We start from the raw sequence: 20,742 nt of genomic DNA on the forward strand, positions 1-20,742 counted from the left end.
TCTCTTAAACTAAAGGACCAGTGTAATCAAGCTTTCCAGGAATTATGTATTAAGTAACATTGAATAAGATTGCACGCAGTTCACATTAAAATGTAATTGAATACCACATTATGATCTTCTTCTCTGAAACCTCAAGGTTATTTGGGTTGTTTTTGCGTATGGAGCACATCCCTGTTAATGAAGTCCGTAAAGTGTCAAAATGCACGAGCATAACGTATTAGTTGAGATATGTAAACACCATATGTAGGGGGACAAGAGTATGCAACTGCTCAAAAACGAAAAGTTGACAATAGCAAAGTTGCATCCTTAAGTTTTTCAAAGATTCAAGTTTGATTTTCGATCTGTGTTAATATCGAAGAAATCATCAAGATCTGAAACAACCATTCAGCTTCCGGTCTCATTCAAAATCTTAAGTTTATATGAGCACTCAATGAATAATGGGATATTAAGATACAGGACATCATCAATATATTTGAAAGTGAAATAAAAAAAAAAACTTTGCATGATCGTTTTTTTGTCTTTCTGAAGGTTCCGCATAAAATGTGCCTCATATGAGTACAAGAAAAGTTCATTAGTAGTGATGCAAATTAAGAACCAATTGGACAACCTATTGATTGTTGAGACATCAATCTACAAAACAATGTTCTCCAAACGAAGAAACAACATAAACTCTTTGAGATTATTTGAAGAATGTTCTATAGTATTGACATCCCCAGGAAGCGGTGGATTTACCAAAGATTTTAAATTATTTTTGAATGATCACTTCTCGTGTCCACCTCACTTAAGTGATAGCTTTTGAAATGCATTTGAATCTATAGACTATCTTTTTTGTTTTTTACAAAACACATTGGAAAGTTTGTTTAATTTTGATATAATGTTTATGGGCGTGTGCCAGTCAATAAAAGTGCTTCAAGTGTTGCAATCAACAACGGCGAACTATTAAAATAGGGAAAAACCTTAGTAAATTGTTTGCAGCCGACGCGCTTTCCTGGATTTATCTTCGTCAGGAACGCCCAAAAACTAAACATTCGAAAGCCTAATATGAAGAAATATCGAAACTAGTTAGGAGCTTAAGAAAAGGGATCTCAAAATAGTAGCCATGTACATGTATTGTTTACTTTGGTTGATCAATTCAGAATGTAAAAAAAATGTTTTTGTTAAAAATTCTAACAAAAAGACTTTCTTTATGAATTTGTTGTTTATTGTTGCTGAGAAGGTAAAGAAATATAAATCCTATTGGGATTTTAATCTTTAAATAAAATAATATCAGTCTTATGAATTTTTCAGAATAAAAAAGTGTAATTGCTTATAAAAGATACTTGGTCATACTACAAAGAATACTTGCGTGATTTATCATTTGTATTTTTATTATACTGTATGTGAGCTACATGAAGCTACTAGTTCTTGATTGTATTTACTTTGTGTATTGATCTGCAGGCATACTCAAAGAAAGGTTGTAGTGTTAGTAGTGAGTGAAATAGAAGCGAGAGGTACCAATGCGACATTCAAAAGTTGAACGGAAACTGACAACGCCATGACGTGAAAACCAGCTAAACGAACCCCACCATAAATCAGGATGATCTCAGGTGCCTTAGTAAGGAAAGCAGACGCTGCTGCAAGTGTAGAATCCTTCGTGTTGTTAATGGGAAGAACAAATTTGAGGATAATTATCATTAGGTGATGTCACAATCAAGGAAGAGATTACGACAATTGGATCATATCTGTGTACATCTGTCATACAGATATTCCATAACGGTCAACTAACTCGTGGTGGTTTCCGTAAAACATTCGAAGGGATGATTCCAAAATAACAAGGAAATGTCAAGAGACGCAAGCTATAGAATATTGAGATATATAATCTACAACTATCCACCGATATTTAAATGAAGTGGATGTAAGCAGTTAAAGGCAACCGTATGACCTTCAATGAGAAAAACCCATAGCGTATAATCGTCTATAAAAGGCCCCAACATGAATAATATGAAACAATTCAATTGAGAAAACGAAAGGACTCAGTTATTACAAAACATTTCACGAAAGACAAATATATCAGACATGAACCAACGACAACCACTCCTGACTTTGGACAGACACATATAGAATGTGACAGGGATAACATGTTTGCGCCTCCCTTCTCATAGCCTTGGACAGTAGTGTTGCAGCACAACAAACTATAAGAATCAGTCGAAAAAGGGCTTAACTCAACAGATCGATACAAATTAGAAAAAGAAACAACAAGTAACACAGACTGGACTTGGCAGACGGTTTATGCGCCCCCCCCCCCCCCCACAACAAAAAAGATACTATTTACAAACCTGAGAGTACTCGCAGTTACTAACAGCTAGTTCAAAGCCAATAGCAACTAATAAAAAATTCATGTATCTATGATATAAATATCAATAAGTACACATCCAACATCCAATGGATTTAATGTGGAGACGTCATTTACAGTCAGAGAAAAACGTGACCTCATTGTCAATTTCAAGACATAAGCCATGAGGAAACCTAAACTGTCTGTTCTATTACAAGTTCGATTTGGTAGATTCGTTTAATGTATTTGCAAAACTGAATTATTTAGTGAGAGGGCATAGAGGGACGAGAAGTTAAAGAATGATGATAGCTTCTTTTTATTCGTCTGGAGAAGCTCCTGTATGAATTTTGCCTCATATAATTACGGAACAAATCAACAAGAAGAGGAGCACATTTGGTTCCCATAGGAATGTTATTTGGGTCAATATCCCTAATGCGCCTCAAATTGAGGAACACAAAATGTGTGTGTAAACAAAAAATCTCTGTGTAGTGATATTGGACATTTTTTTATTTTTAACAAGTGACTGAGCTTAACCATTTGTGTTGATTTGGAAAGTAGAGGACCATAGAATAAATGTGTAAAAACTATGGAGTTATTAAATGTATTCAAAGTATAAAATTTTCAAAGAATTTATTGTGTGAAAAAAGGGATTTTTTTTACCAGGAAGAGCCGCATCACGAAAGTATTTTCGGGGTAGGCTAATTTACGGAAAAATGAATCGCACTTCGTACTCCGAAAATTTAACCACTTATGTGAAAATGTCTCAGCTTCGAAACAAGCCATCATACATATCCAAGTTTACGATATGGACTGAGCTACAGAAGAAAACGTTACCATTACCGCCTATGGAGAAACAATTGCGCATATTGCCCCAATTTATAAGACTGTATATTTGAAGTTGTCAGACTGATTTATGAATGATTGCATCTTGTACACCAGAGAAAATTGTGAAAATGAAGGTAAGTTGTCTTTTATAAATACCTAACCATCACAGCTGGTTTTAGATTAAAATTATTTATAAAGATCGGCAACAATTTTCGCCTTTGAAATGTATTACTGGCAAGGGGCTGGAGCACTTCTTTTAGGCACAATAAAAACTGTGTTTACATCAGACGCTGGCACATGTTATTGACATGAAAAAGGGACTAACTTCTTTTGGAAAGATTTGATATTGTTAAATTGTAAGCCAACATGACACACTAAAGACATTGTTATGTCATTATCATTCCAGTCTACACATGCTACAGGAATAGCTGATAATCAAGGGAAATAACACACTTCGGACGAATATAATTTGATAGTGATACATTGTTTTACACCAATAATTTGACCATTAATTAGCAGCTGGTCACTAAAACATGCAATTAAACAGACAAACATATTTTAAGAAAAGCACGAATTGCTATATATTTTAATGCACAGTAACAAATCACAAGATAGTGTCTTTTCTCAGTGAAAAAGGGGGAGGGTCAAATCTTCTAAAAACAAAGTGCTTCACCTATTCTACTATTAAGCTACTACTGATTGCTCCTCATAAAAGAGGTTAAAATGAAGGTTGTGAAGCCACAAGAGAGAAGAATCTCTTTATTTGTGATAAAACTTTCAAGGATTTGATTTTTCCCTCTCAATTATACAGTTTGTATTTAAATGAAATGATGACACAACCTTAGTAAATTTTTTGTCTTATTTTAGTTTCAGACATATCATTCCAGTTTAACCTGAGATGGTAAATAAGAGGTTTTAAAAAGTTCTGAATTACTGGTAAGCATTTTGTTTTATTAGGCAAGCTCTAAATTGTTTTTTATGGTTTTCATGCAATTGAAATTACAGTCAGGATGATGAAAATATGCTGATATGAAAACTGTTGCTATGGTCTTGATATTATGTTAGTTACTGATCTTTTCGACTCGACATTTTGACTTTAACCCTGAGGCAACTCATTAGATATAACAGTATTATTCCATACCAATTTTAAACAAATTAAGTCGTCTCACAGGCCTCCAGATTTTTTTGAAAATTTAGTGTTCACCCCAATAACCGGTTTGGCCACAACATAACAATTTCAAGTTTATTTACAATTTACAAAGTGTGTATATGTTAAGTATGTTTAAATGAACATTTGTTCTCATAGTTTAGGACTTTACTCATTATAGGTTGAAAAATACAGGCAAAGTTTAGATGTTTATGAAGTGTCCTATATTTTGACTTTAGTGGAACCTTAAATAGATTTTGTGAAAGGTCAAGTTTTGTAAATTTGCACTACATTGCGCTTTAATTATATGATAAATATGACATTCACACCATTTTTGAGTGGGTTTTAAGGTAGAAAACACCAGATTTCCAGTGGCAAAAATTATTAAGTATTTTTTTTAGAGTTTCTGGATGAAATCTACATTTTTGCAAAATTTCTCAGTCAAAATGCACTTTTAGACATAAGAAATTTTATTAAATGCTTTAACAGGGTCTTTATATTGTAATTAAAGGTTATCATTTGATATTTTATATATATTGCGACTTGTGAAGGTATACTGGAAGAAATCAATATTATACGTACACATTGTACTCAAAATTAATGAATATAGGGATAAAAGGATCATTGCATTATAGTGCTGAAACAACTTTATTTTCTTTCAGAAATGGACAAAAACTCACAGTTTTATTCAGAAAGTCATACTCATGAAGATTACACAGGAATATTGGGAAAAATCAGAACTATGGATTTCAATATGGGTCAATATCCCTAATGCGCCTCAAATTGAGGAACACAAAATGTGTGTGTAAACAAAAAATCTCTGTGTAGTGATATTGGACATGTTTCTATTTTTAAAAAGTGACTGAGCTTAACCATTTGTGTTGATTTGGAAAGTAGAGGACCATAGAATAAATGTGTAAAAACTATGGAGTTATTAAATGTATTCAAAGTATTAAATTTTCAAAGAATTTATTGTGTGAAAAAAGGGATTTTTTACCAGGAAGAGCCGCATCACGAAAGTACTTTCGGGGTATGCTAATTTACGGAAAAATGAATCACACTTCGTACCCCGAAAATTTAACCACATATGTGAAAATGTCTCAGCTTCGAAACGAGCCATCATACATATCCAAGTTTACGATATGGACTGAGCTACAGAAGAAAACGTTACCATTACCGCCTATGGAGAAACAATTGCGCATATTGCCCCATTTGTTTGTTGAAAAACACGTTCTTTATAATTGTGGTTGTAAAATTACCTCATCAGATTTACTATGCTGATAATTTAGTACGCCAGACGCGCGTTTCGTCTACAAAAGACGTTCAGATTAACGTTACGAAATTCCGCTAACTTGTGTCTATGAATTGCATCTTTTTTTTAACACTTGTTGTTAATCTTACATTTCATTAGTTATTGCTATTTACCCATTTTATATATACAAAATCGGTGTCAGAACTGATGAACATGTGCTTACATTCAAAAAGTTATAGTATGGTGCATTTGTTTAAAGTCATACACATGATTGACATTGAGTGTAAGCGACCTATTTCGTACACGCAATGTTATGTCTGATGCGTGCATTCGAATCCTAACTCCTCAGCTGATATTTTAGGTAATTACTTTTCAACTACAAAACTATGTGAATTTTATGGATACTCTTAAATTATTCTTGAAAAGAGACATTTTTAAAGATATTTAAGGTCTTGCCTTTCCTTCAATATTCTACTTTTGAAGGTTACTACTTACAAGGAAGCTGTTTATCAAATGTTATAAATTATAAAGATGAAGCTAATCTAGATAATCAAATGATTGCATTTACAAGAATAACAAAAGAAATACAACAGATAGTTCTTTATAGCTTTTTAATTCAGTACCGACATCTCTCCCATCTTTTCGTAGTTTTTCATTGTGTAGTGCCATTACCTCCTGACACTGCTAATGCTGGTGCTGAAAAAGTTAAATTGCATTTATCGTTATAAATACTTTTCTTATTCCATTGATCCTGACATGGTGTTTATGCAGTGTATCATATAGTTTCTCTACTATATTGTCTGTATTTAACTCGATTTATTCTTACAGAACATATGGTAAAACTTGAAAATATTGTCTGGGTCATAAAGTTTTTAACATTTTTATATTCTTGATTTGAGATATGACCATGTTACGTATATATTTGTCAAGACCTTGTTGATAAATATTCCGTACCAACTTCACAAATAATACATGATGGTCTTGAAGTAAAGATTCTAAGTACTAACGTTGTTTATCATCTTAATTACGTGTTAAAGTGTTCTTTTATTTGTCTTTTAAATTATTAACCTTTACTGTTTAGTCCATTTTTGGAAATATCCTTTTGGCGTGACTGGGTACTTATGCATCCCGCCAATGTGTTGTTGTGCTGTGGTCATTTTTTGTATTCTTCTCTTTCAATTTTGCTTATGTGCTATGTCTATACGCCATTTTGCTTTTCTTTGTTGACATATTTGTTTGTTTTCATAGTGATTAAGATTATAACACAATGTTGATTGCTGTACACCTATTTTTGACATTTATACCTATTATGTCTGTTTGTTTTGTTCACACATTGTTGTCAATATAATGGAATTTTATGCGACTGTCACACAAGTGAGAGGTTTAGCTAGCTATAAAACCAGGTTCTATATAAGGAAATGCCTGTACCATATTTCAGGAATATGACAGTTGTTTTCGATTCGTTTGATGTGTTTCAGCTTTTGATTTTGCCATTTTATAAGGGACTTTCCGATTTGAATTTTCCTTGGAGTTCAGTATTTTTGTTATTTTACTTTTTAAAGTATAGTATAATGCTACTTTTGAAATTTTTATCGAAACATAGCTAGCAAGTTGAAAAGAACACAAATTTGATAAAAAAAAAATTGTGACTTAAAATATTTTGGTCTTGGTATTATAATAGAACAAATACAAACCAAAACTCCAAAACTGTCTAAAACTTTCAGCAATAATCAACTAACAAAATGTAAAAAATATTAACTAATGTGACCAACATTGAACGATATGAGGATATCACAGTGTTCGTTTTTTGCTGTCTTCATCATTTTGTGGCGTGTGCCGCATGTGGAGGAGGATCTGCTTACCCCGCATGAGCACCTGATATCAACCTCAGTTTTTTGTGGTGTTCGTGTTGGTCAATTTTTAGTTTTTTTGTTATATTTTGTGTACTTTTGTTTGTTGTTTGTTTATCGTTTTTTTTTACATGGCGTTGTCATAACAGAAAAAAAACCAAGGATATGGGGTATCCATCCATGACACAAAAAATACATAAAAAGCAAAGGGATAGCGCTTTTATTACTGATCTTCATCTCAAAGTCACAGTTAGCCCCTAAACAGAGCAAAAACCTCTCACCTCACTGCAAGTTTCAGATGGCCACTAGCACCGGCTTGAGCGGCAATATTATAAGGACAGACTTTGTAAGATGTAGCTTTGTTAGTTTGTTATCGACTCATGAATTTGAATATCCATCTGGTATCTTTCGCCTCTGTTTTAGATATGAGTAGAAAGTAAAATCACAAAAATACTGAACTTCGAGGAAAATTCAATCGGAAAATCCCTAATCACATGGCAAAATCAATAACAAAACACATCAAACGAATGGACAACAACTGTCATATTCCTGACTTGGTACATGCATTTTCAAACGATGCGTGAACAAAACAGACATAATAAATGAAATAGTCAAAATATGGGTACAGCAGTCATCACTGTGTTACAATATCAAAACAAACAATCATTTACAAAAAAGCACAAAAGCATCTATCAAATTAAAAACCACATTCATTGCTTCGCGTGTCTGATTATATAAAACAAAAAGATAAAACAAATAAGATTTTGCAGCGTACCACCATCACAGCATTATTTATTTTGTAATTATCACCCTTTTCGCGCTACATATTATGAATTATTAATTTCTATTGAAAAAAAAAAAAACAAAAAAAAAACGCTGATTCACAAATATTTTCATAACATTAGCAGTAATAACATATACTTTCTAATCAACATTCTATTGTAAAAGCATACAAAATTTCTCCGAATTCCAAATATTGTCCAGCTACATATACTTTGCCATAACCAGTTTTTAGCTACTGCTGGAATTATGTTTGTAAAGTATTTACCATCACTCGTAAAACCAAATCACTAATTTTTATGTTATGCAAACTTTCTTTTTATCCTTACCTTTGTTGAAAATGTATAATCCTTGTATTCTCAGAGTATAGACAACCAAATGTAAATGTTAATGTAAAAATTTGATTTTTCTGATAATACTTACGACATAGATAACAGAAACAACTATAAATCGGGGTTGCACCTGGAAAGGGATAACGTGGTTCACAACCACCAGTTTGACAATTCGATTTACCCCAACAACAGCCTCTACATGCGCAGTCATCTCTAGGAGAGTTACGACAATATTGTAAAGAACATATCTGTCCTGTAGTTTGTTCTACAACCGAAATTAAGTCATAGTATTTTATAGTTTAGGTAAACATAAATCGACAAACGCACTGCTTTAATTCAAAACTGATACACTGTAAAGGGGTATGCTTGTACCTTGTTTCTTTTTTAATTTTGTTCTGTTTTTTTTTTTTCAATATATGTAAGACTCAGACCGATGTCCGGTCTCTAATCGACGTCCGTTCTTCAAATTGACGTCCACAGCTGAAGTCATAATAACATACAATTCCAAATCGATGGCCAATTCTATGCCCCTCTAATCGTCGTCTTTTTATTGCTGTTCTCAAATCGACGTTCAATATTTGTCTTTTCTAATCAACGTCCTTTTTTTTGGAAATCTGCAATGACGCCACAACTTACCCCATTAAAACAACTGTCATAATGTTGTTTTGATACAGGCAATTTCCGAATGCAAATTGTTAATTGAATATAAAACTCAAAAAGCTGTAAAACATTGTTTTTTTTAAAAAAAATGCACTATAATACCCCAATGATGGCATGCATGAAAATTAACATAATAACACATTATATAATACATCACAAAAATAATTTAAAAAAAGACATGAATTTATATATTACATATCATGTAGTTGTTGAATTCACTCTCCTCAGTAACTAGGACTTTTTATTAAATAGAGCAGCATACCGCATAACTGACGGACATGACGAACATAAAACCAATTTATCCATATTATCCACCTCATTTATATTTGAATACATTTTAAAAATTTTTTTTAAGAATTCAAGTCTCTGGTTTTCATTTTGTTTACATTTAAATAAGAAATGATCTTCATCATCTATTTTATTCAAAGCACAATGTTGAAATAAACGTGCTTCTCTTTTTTATGTTTCTGTACCTCAACCTTTAAATTTCCATAATATCGTCACTTATCCTTAATTTAGTAAAGCTTTTCCTGGTTTCAATGTTATTTTCCTTAAGTAAATATGGTTCAATTTCACAATTCTTTTTAATTTTACTATAAATGTATAATTTATTATTTTCCGTTTAAGAGTTTGATTTCTTAAAGAACAACTATAAGAATAATAATTTCCAACAACTGACTGTACGTTAACTTGTTTTGGACATCGATGAGCGAAAGCTGCGATCGACCGGATGTCGTTTTGGAAATGTATGACGTCACATTGGACGTCGATTTAAGTGTAAAAATATTGGACACTGATTTCAGAACCTGACTTTACATTGGACGTCGATTTGATGAACAGACATTAATTAGAGTCTGAACGTCGACCTGAGTCTATATATAAACATTTAGATAATAGTCAACAATCATTCTTACGAGGGTGTCGGATCCCTGCGGTGTAAAATGGCGTCACTAGCTATGATAATGTTCAAAAATATTGACCATCATACAAATTAAACACCGATTTTTTAAAATCATCATAACAAGTGACATTTTACACCAGGCTGCTTAAACTGAAGAAGGATATTTGTTATCCGAAATTTTTTTTGAATTTTGTATCTTTTGTTTAGCATTTTGTTTATCAATGTTTTGGTGTTGTTGTAAACTGTTTTAAAAGTATATATATATATAACACTGTATAAGTCTGAAAATTTAACCCAACACTGTTAGAAATTTATATATAAATAAACACACCTATTTTGGTGGAGAGTTTACTGCTTAGCCAAGAAATACGAACGCAATGACACAGACAGAAGCGAAATTTGAGTAAATTACCAATGACGCCGAAGACAAACTTTACATGAAAAAATCAAAACCCATTTGTGTTTTTATATTTGATAATCTAAACTTTCTCTACGCTACTGAGCTAGGTAGTCTAATTGACGAGTGGACGGACAACGGATATTAGATCAATTAAGTTACTAGCGTATTTGTCATTTTAATCATTTTAAGAATAAATAAGTTGGAACTATATCATTTTTTCTAAAAAGAGTTTATTCCAGAAATACGTTATGTGCAGCACGGTGTTATTCAGTTCGTATAGTTTATGTTTTATGCACGGTGTAGATCAATTCATGTAGTTTGTGTTCTTTGTACGGTGTTGATCAATTCGTTTAGTTTGTGTTTTATGCACGGTGTAGATCAATTTATTTAGTTTGTTTTATGCACTGTGTTGACCAGTTTGTGTAGTTTATGACAGTTTTTATTCATGTAGATCAATTCATGTTGTTTGCGTTTTATGCACGGTATAGATCAGTTCATGTAGTTTGTGTTTTATGTACGGTGTAGATCAGTTCGTGTAGTTTATGACAGTTTTTATTCATGTTGTAGATCAATTCGTGTAGTTTGTGTTCTTTGTACGGTGTTGAATAATTAATGTAGTTTATGCACGACGTAAATCAATTTCATGTAATTTATAATAACTTAATTTTGGATGTAACACGTCTTCTGATTGGCAGAGTGTTTTTTGTCTATCAGCTCATAGACATAATTTTGTCATGTAACCGTCACGTCATCAACGTTTTTTCATGATTTACTCCTAAAATATGGAATTTAGAATTAAATTATAAGGAATGACTGTAATATTTATTCTGTCTTTTCGAAATAACCTAAAAAATGTGATGCACACTTTTAAATAACCCGATACGCGGGTTATTCAGTGTGCACCACATTTTTGATGTTATTTCTTCATAGACAGAAACAAATATTACAGTCATTCTTTAAATATATGCACGATGTTGATCATTTCATGTATTTAATGACAGATTTTATGCTTAGTGTTGATCAATTCACTTAGTTTTAGTGACCTCTAGATAGTAAAATATATATATTGCTTTTAAAACAAGCTTTTGAAAAATCTAAAGACTGAAATCTCTGTAATTTACATAATTGGTGACAAAGTTTCGTGCTTTTTGTATTTAATAGCAAGAATAATTTCCTTAGCTTTTAATCAAAACATGTTGGAGTATCAAAATGATTTCAGATTTTAAAATAGTATAATAGATATACTTGGTTTAAGGGTAGACAACAATGTAAACTTCTTTTTTTGATAGTAAAAATTAAAAACTTCTTTGAAGCTACTGTTGCTCTATCCGGCGAATGTAACCTGTAATGGAACTTTTCAAAAATACAAGGTAAATAAAATCATCATAGATGCCAGGATTGAAATTTGTAAAATGTCATATTAAGTTCTTTCAGTTTTGATTATCCGAAATGTTTTTGTCTCATGCCTACATACATGGGTATACATATGACCTGATTTCAGGATTTTCATGTAGGGACAGAACATTTTTCATTTTTTTTATTAAGTTGAAATTAAACTTTATTTTCATTTCTTTATAAACGCAAAAGAATTCTGATTCTAGTGACATCTAGATTTATACTAGAATTCAATAAACAAATCCACCCCTAACGGGTCGATGCATGGCCTCTGAAAATAAGACGCCATACAAAAAAACTGTTGATTGCACATTAGTGAATCCGTGTGTTATTATTGTTATTATGTCAAACAAATAAATCAGCATGAAATGTGTTTTTGTTTCTTTGGGATTATGAACATACACCTTCATATCTAACATTTTATTTTGTGTTTATTATTTATTTCACGGATGAGTAAACCATCTGTTTTATTTTTAAAGTATGTGACACTACTAAGGTAGGCTGGGAAAGAAATTTTTTTATGATCGGGACAATATAAATAATTTCTTTTTTTAGTTTTGAAAACTAAAATCTATGCATTGTTAACACCGATTTTCCAAATTTTCTTTAAAATCATGTATGGTGAAAAGTAAACAATCAATTTCAAAGTGTATGATATCTAAAAGTTCATTTGATGTTTTTATACATCGTTTTCCAAAAGCCCTATACATATAAATGTCAGGACAAGAATGGAAATGTAAAAATGTTAATTGACAGGAGGTAACAAATATTTTTTCTTTCTGTATAAAAAAAAGTGTACAGCAAAATCAAGTTAAGTTTTAATTTTTTTAAAACATAGAATGCATTTTATTTATCTTGGGCATGCTATGCCTTGAAACTTTTCCAGATGCACATGTTAGTCTGTGCTCAGAGTAAATTTTGCGGTGAAAACTCAGCCATTTTAGCCAAAGGGTCCACATAAACCTTAATCATAGACGAACTAACCGAAGAATTTAAATATAGAAAAATATTCAACAATTGAACGAATAACACACTAATTCACTAATTTAGGTAATTATCAGGGTTGTTCGATCAGAAGTCGAATATTTTTCTATATTTTAATTCTTTGATTAGGTAGGTATTCTTTTTTATTACATTGACAATGGGTTTTTTAATTGAAATGAAGTAAAAAAAAATGCAAGGAACTATATCTATTTCTACGCATTCACAATTTGTCTTGATGTAACGTCATCGATAACGTCATGACAAGATATATTGTTGTATGACGTCAGGGGAGTGAAATAATCGAGTTAATTTCATATGTGAAATTTTCACGGGAAATATATATGCATGTTCCTTTTATCAATCTTTCATAGGTAAATTATTTGTAGGAATATTTCAAGATTATGCAGGAATGTGTCGTGTTTTTTTTTTTCATTTGTTGTTTTGTGCGTTTGTCATGTCGTTGGTTTTCTCGTTTGAATAGTTTTACATGGCAAATTAATTTCAAATAACAAATCTGTCTTATGGAATATTTAATTATCTCTTTTAAGAGCAGTAGATAAAAATTAACAGTAGGTTCTTTCACTTCCGAAATCTGAATTTCACCCTCTTGTAGATTTAAATTTCTTTTTTTTATATTTTGTTGAAAAATCAACGGGAAATATTTTTTCGGTATCGTATGCCCTTATAATGTTTGAATACTAGTATGTATTCCTACACAAGAATGAAATATGACATCGCTAAAAATTCTTTCCAACGTGAATTGATATTTCAGACACTTATCTTGATAATTCCTTTTATTAGAATCAACAGCACGTTTTTCATAAAAGAAGAAACAGGGTGTACTTCATTGTGACAGCAACACACCAACACACTACCACAAACAGGTTTAGGTTAAACAAGTTTGAAGTACTCAATTTTTCTCCATATTTTGAAATCCTTTCCCCTCTTCTTCAAATACTGTAGATAATATATAATGTGTAACTCACCAGCTAGGAACAATACTAGAACTAGGATAAGTAATACCTTCTGCATGTTTCAGAATTAGACAAACTTGTAAATCTAAATGAAAAAAAAAGTCAATTAGTTCTACTTAAAGATGTTTTCTTTTTGTCTTTATATACCTTTTCTTATCTTTTCAATTTGTTATAAAGAGTTTATCAAATTCGGTTTCTTATCACGTCAAAGTAGCTAGAATTAAAGATTTATTATTTACCTTGTACTGGATATAAAGTGAACAACAATCAATCATTATATCATAATATTTCCTATATACCACAATGCACTACATATACAGTTGATGCTCTTTAAGAAAAAACTTGTCATTTAACAGCTTCTAGGGAGATAATTGTGAGGCAAATTAAACTTTTCCGGACGTTAGAAAGGAAAATTTGAGTCTATAAATATGTAAAACTGTTCAATGAAAGTTGGCAAATTAGGTAAAACATATTTTACTTTTCAACTGTGTAAACGTCCAGTTAAAGAAAATTTCACAGTTGTCAGAAAATGTCAATTTAAGTCAAAAAATCAAAATTTAGGCTTATGAATGTCAAAAGTAGTAGAGTTACAGAATAATATTCGGAATCGACAGTTAATAAATAGTAGTAATTGAGGCCACAACAGTGTACTGATGTTCTAAAATCCACGAAGAAGATTCGAACTAGGGTATAAACCAATACTGAGGAAATTGCATGACACCAAAAGGAGCGCAACAGGCTGCGTCGATAGTGTCAGCGCCTCCTTCTTTGACTGCATCACCCGCCAAGCGAATCCACATTCTGTCAAAATGTAGCAACTAGAAATTTAATGATCAGACAATATCTCTTGTATCTAAAGATCTACCGACGCGAAAACATGTCAATAGTAAGTTAAGACACAGACATAGCATATCGACTAATCATTTTGTGATGGTAATCGAAAAACGTATGTAGTGTTAATGTTTTTGTCAGGAGCGATTCCCTGTTAATGATGTCAGCATATTGTGAACCTGCACGAGAGGAACTTATCAAACTGATAAACTCCATACGATGGAGAAGATGGTATATTATTTTTGTGAAATGGTAAGTTGACAATTGGAAAGTTGAAATAACTAAGTTTATCACATATTCTAGTTTGAATACGTCGATATGTGCCAATATCGATGGAAATATCAAGATATGACGCAGACTAGCTTCTGTAGTAACTTTGTTCTCAAGTTCAAATGGCATAAATGAAATGCAAACACTCACTGGAATGTGGGCAATAACGTGACAGAGCATGATCAATATATCTAAAAGTAAAAATAAAGAACTTTGCAAGATGCTCTAGTTTTGGTCTTTGAGAGGGTTATGTATGAATTCTAATTTATATGGGTTAAACAATCGGTCAGTAAAGGTGCACAATTAGTACCAATTGGACTACGGACTGTCTGTTGAAATACCAATCAAGCTCCAAAATATTGTCGATCAAATATTTAAGCATGTTGATGGTATCATCTTCGTTGTATATGAAGTTGGATTCAGTGTGTTTCTTCACTTACTAAGATTTTTGTTCTGGCCGTAAACAAAGAAATTTGTATCTATATTATAGAAAAATCTCTGTTTAATAAGATGGTAGATATGGTTATTATCTACATTAGAAACACTTTTTGTAAGTCTTAATTAGACATTCCGAGCTAAAATTTTGAAATTGAAATATACAGAATTATATGAAAAGACGAATAGCAATCAATAGGGATCAATAGCGCATTACACACATTGACTAAAAACTAATGCTTTGAAGTTTGTCACAAAATCATAGCCAGCAAACAATACAATTAATAATTGAAATTATATCTATACAGAAGTTCCACTTATATTGACTCTGCCTGATAGTTGTAACTGTTACAGTAAATGTATATTCAATTATACTGCTAGATTTAAAACCAGGTTTAATTCACCATTTTCTACATAAGGAAATATCTGTATTAAGTCAGGAATATGACAGGTCTTTTCCATCCGTTTGATGTGTTTGAGGTTTCGAATTTGCCGTTTGATAAGGAAATTTTCGTTTTGAATTTTCCTTGGAGTTCGATATTTTTGTTATTTTACTTTTTACCATTTATTGGTAAAATAAAATTCATCAAATATTACATCTTTACCTTGTTTTTAGTTGGGTTCGTGTTGCTCAATCTTCAGTTTTCAATGTTGTGTTTTGTAAACTGTTGTAGTCTTTTGGTCGTTTTTCGTTTTTCCCCATGGAGATTTCAGTTTATTTTTGATTTGTGAGATTCAATATCGCTTTCGTATCTTCCGACTTTTGTAAATATTTCATTTCTGACTCAATGAAGTAGATAATGCACTTTTCTAAGATTTTTCTCGTATTTCATATTTTTAATTAAATGATTTTAATGAAATAGCATCTACATGAAACCATTGCTTGCAGATAGCAATACAGTATGACAGATCGGTCCTATTTAAATTTTAATATTTTTTTTAAATGTAATGTTTTTGGAGTAACTTATCCTGCATCATAAAACAAAGCATGAAACAATGCAGAATTTGTTACGATAATTGTTAAAGTGTTTGCTTTTTCAACTTTTTCTTCCTTGTATTTGACTAAAACTAAGTTCAGCTTGCAAACCCATCAAGGCATATGTTAATGAATGTAGGCAAAGTACGATGATTACACGTTATTTGATAGTACAAGTCTTACCCTAACTAATAAAAATGATTCCCATCTAGCAAACGGAAACTAAAAATCAGTTTAATTACAACGCTTCTTATCAATAGAAATAAAGAATGTTTTAAATGATGATGTTTTTCATTAAATAAACTATTGAATAAGGGCGTTAATGTAACATTTCATATAAAATTCTGCATATGGTTTGAAAAGATAAGTTTCCACAGATATATTTGCTCAGCAACAGATATTTGTTCTATATTATATGTATAAAAACATAAAATAAACAAACAAACTATAAACACAAGAACAACACAAGAGAAAACAGAGGACTTACCTTTTAGAGGACTTGGCCACGATTATTTAATTTCAGCAACCGCATTTTACTCTTTATACCTAGAAGTAATTAGATAATGTTTTATCCGTGAAACATGTTGTGCTTTTTTTGTTTTAAAGAAAGGATTGAGTTTTTCTTCCTTTTTGTTTTTAGCAGTTTGTACTAATCGTTGTATCAAAAGTTTGCTATTCTCCTGTGTTGTATGAAATTTATACTACCTTAAAGAGGATTTCATTTGAACATCTGTGTCAAATGCAGATTCGTGCAAATGTGGGAACAGAATATATAACAGTATTAATTATGATATAATATATGACATATGTATGAATATAAGAAAGTGCAGTGTACCTTGAATGAGATAACATCATAAATTATCTAACTGCAGTCATCTAGGGATAATTTGTATATCACTGAAGGACAAACGTCCAATCTATATTGCAGGCGCTAGATACGAGAGCCAGGAAAGTTGAAAACCGTTGAATACTATTAAATTAAATTAGCAACGTTCACTCTGATTTTTAAAAAAAATCAAAAACTTACCTGAATTCTGCTGTGTATTTTTTTCCAGTTTGCAGAAGATAGGAAAATAAACTAACACATGAGTTTCATTTGAAACGATCCACTTAGTTACACAGTTGAAATCACCTATTGTTTGCAGGTGTCTATTGTCCATTCAAATTAATACTACTCACAACATTTATTATATGAGGGGAGGTTCTCAAACCTCTTTCACAACATGGTATATTTTGGCACCTTCTGCAGGAATGAAAAAAAAATAATAGCACAATCCTGAAAAGTTTATAATTTTCTGAAACATAAAATGCTTTAAAAAAAATTTAATTATTCCAGGTGCACAGGTTTGTCTGTACTCAGAGTAAAATTTGTGGTGTAAATACGGCCATATTAGCCAAAAGGTTATGACGAACTTAAAGTCATTAAACTTAAGATTTCCAAATGGTACGTTTCTAAATATAAAGTAATGCAAGATGAAGAAATGAAGCAAACTCTGCTCCTTACCGGAAACGGTAAAAACCATAAAACAGCATGAAATAACAAAAAGAGGAAAATTGAAAAAGGTAGGCGAGGTAATTGATTTATTTGGCCTTCAATATCAAGTCCATTATGTCAAAACGAAAACTACTTTAAGTTAATGAATAAAAGTGTGAGAAAGTAAAATAGAACGATTTGTAGAACTTTTCTATTATATCCCAACGGCCAGGCATGCATATGATTATAATGTCTTTTTTCTGTGTTGCATTTGGTAATTTTTACTGTCATTTTTTGTGCCATTGCCCCATAGTTGTTATTGTTCACATGCCAACGCTAGCTATGGATAGACCCCCCCCCCTTTTTTTTTTTTGCAAAATCCCATCATTGACAATCTAGTAAAATTGTATAATTGTTTTAGCTTTAGGTTTTCATGAACAGAACAGAATAAAGAGTTTTGATACACAACACAGACGCAATCTAGGGATCAAATATTGTGTTTTGTTATATTTACAGATACGTTAACGTCAACGTATCTGAACCGAGTGGATACGTTTTAAAATGACCGACCTTTATTTAGAACAAGCGCATGCAAGATAGAAGTTTAAAGGTTGAGGCGTTGAAAGGTAAAACAAAATATTTTAACAGCGCAACATGTTCCTCTGCCAGTCCATAGTTAGTATCATTGGCTATTTTTAGTTATATTTCAATACGTTTGTGCCTTAATGACAGATTTATTGTTAGTTTCTATAAATTTATTAACAACCTTTTCAGACTCGAAACGATTTGGTGGATGATAAGACAATCTCTTAAAAAAAACTGCAAAGTGTTAAGTGTACCTGATTTTAGTATATTTGTTGGTGAATTGAATTGTTAGTTAAGCTTTAAGTGTATGGTGCAAAAAAGAATCAATTTTTCTTTTGTGTTTCAACAATTGTTTCTATCGGTTATATTCTGTTTGATGTAGTTGTAGGACTTCTAACGTCTTTTGGCTGAAAGGTCCATTTAACTGTGCGGAATTTATTGTGTTATGATATTGTAATTTATTGAATTTGTATTGTGTGGCCTTATAAGATACTTACATAATTTGGTTAGAACCTGTTTATAGTTGTTTACAAAATAATGTTATTGTGTAGTTAAGAAATCACTGGAACAATCGTAGAATGGTTAGAACTTTCTATTTGGCTTGCATAATAATTCCAGAATGTAGTAATATACGATGCGTACTTTAAACTTCTGAAATGTTCTAGAAGTTTCCCTTCTACAGTTTTCTTGATGCTTTCCCTTTTACATTGATCTAGAAGTTTCCGTGATAACTATATATACAGACACCAAATTTAGACTTTTTCAGATATATTTTTGTATTCTCAGAAGATATTTTAACAGTTAAGTTGACATTTCAGTTTGTATGCTATTTCTTGTAAAATTGTATAATAAATTTTGTTAAATTTATTTCTGGCCGTAACAATTGATACTAAACAAGTATGGACATAGACTTGTGTTGTCTAATGGGCTAATATTGATTTGTGCATTTGATGGGAGTCAGAAGGTGCATATGTCTCTTTAGATTACCTTAGCTGTATTTGTCAAAGCCTTTTAGAATTTGGGTCCTCAACATGCTCAATGCTCTTCAACGTTTTACTTTATTTGGCCTTAAAATTTTGTTATTCCAGCGAAACTGCTGAGTCTTTGGAAACGAAACGCGAATCTGGAGTACGACATTATAAACCTGGTGGTATCTTTAATGAGATTTTTTTCTAAAATATCAAAATCAGTTTTATTTTCTGGTGACAAATAAAATTTGATCGAATCTTTGAAATATGATTTTAATGCAAGATAAAATTATCATTACTTCAGAATATCAATAAAATAAAATTAAAATTGACCAAAGACTTAATCAATTTGAATTAAATTTAAAAATTAAGATTATTTCATATATCAATATAAATTAAATGTTTGGATTTTACACTTTATACTTTCAATTTTGATTATTGCCACTCTGAAACCGTAAATTTTTCATACATGTTACCTACATAGTAAAACTTCATCACAGAAATGCATAGTCGTATTTACATGAATGGGTTCAAGCCAAAAATATGCAAAAAATAAAAAAAAATATGCAAAAAAATATGCAAAAAAAAGAGAATAAAAGTAGATGTAAAAGTAGAATGTATTTGTACCAATGTTGTTTGATACATAATGTTCATCAAAGTGTAACTTTACCCAAACAGGTTTGTATTTTTTTTTATTTAATCCCATGAGCTCCCTATAGAGTGAGATCCATGACGTTGATAGAGAAGGAATCAACTGATGTGGATCCACCACCGGTAATACCACTTGGAAATTGTAATTGAGTATTCAAAAGTAAAATAAAAAAAAAACCGAACTCCAAGGAAAATTCAAATCGGAAAGTCCCTTATCAAATGGCAAAATCAAAAACTCAAAGACATTAAACGAATGGAAAAACAATTGTCATATTCCTGACTTGGTACAGGCATTTCCTTGTGTAGAAAATGGTGGATTAAACCTTGCTTTATAGCTAGCTAAACCTCTCACTTGTATGACAGTAAAAAATTCCATTATATTGAAAACAACGTGTGAACAAAATATAGTCCAATAAAATATCACAATAAAAAAACAAAAAGTCAAACCACCAACATACCATTTCTTAGAGATTCGTTTTAATTTTTAAATTCAGAATCTTCTCTTTGGACAGGTCACCTGATAGAGAAGTCAAAATCTCCTTCTTTGATAAATATTCCATATTTTCACTCCCTTTCATCATTCTTCTTGACAAATATTACCCTAGTTTTCCTCTAAATAAAGTTGTTTCAATGGTATTTTATTTTCTGTGGATGACTCACTATAAAATGCTTATTTGAATAGTAGAAGACATCCAGGGTCAACAAGAATGTTGATTTAACCAATGAATTCCATGTATGTCC

The 20,742-nt window shown here is 31.3% G+C and overlaps 3 long non-coding RNA genes across 44 annotated transcripts in view; 2 read left to right on the top strand and 1 right to left on the bottom strand.

Moving 5' to 3' along the window:
• The window catches only part of LOC127703119 (uncharacterized), a 365,292-nt gene that overhangs the window by 144,683 nt on the left and 199,867 nt on the right, over positions 1-20,742 (top strand). The window lies entirely within an intron of this gene.
• Positions 3,063-5,748, top strand: LOC127703125 (uncharacterized). The gene is made up of 3 exons (XR_007982721.1): positions 3,063-3,270; positions 4,004-4,072; positions 4,946-5,748. It is a non-coding gene; the product is annotated as an uncharacterized LOC127703125 (long non-coding RNA).
• The window catches only part of LOC127703124 (uncharacterized), a 148,736-nt gene continuing 134,121 nt past the window's right edge, over positions 6,128-20,742 (bottom strand). Inside the window, exons 3-4 of the long non-coding RNA XR_007982720.1 lie at positions 8,589-8,762; positions 6,128-6,231 (exon numbers count right to left, since the gene is read on the bottom strand). This is a non-coding gene — a long non-coding RNA (uncharacterized LOC127703124). The remainder of the gene's footprint in view (positions 6,232-8,588; positions 8,763-20,742) is intronic.

Source organism: Mytilus californianus, unplaced genomic scaffold, assembly GCF_021869535.1.
Source record: "Mytilus californianus isolate M0D057914Y unplaced genomic scaffold, xbMytCali1.0.p SCAF_5, whole genome shotgun sequence".
NCBI lineage: Eukaryota > Metazoa > Mollusca > Bivalvia > Mytilida > Mytilidae > Mytilus > Mytilus californianus.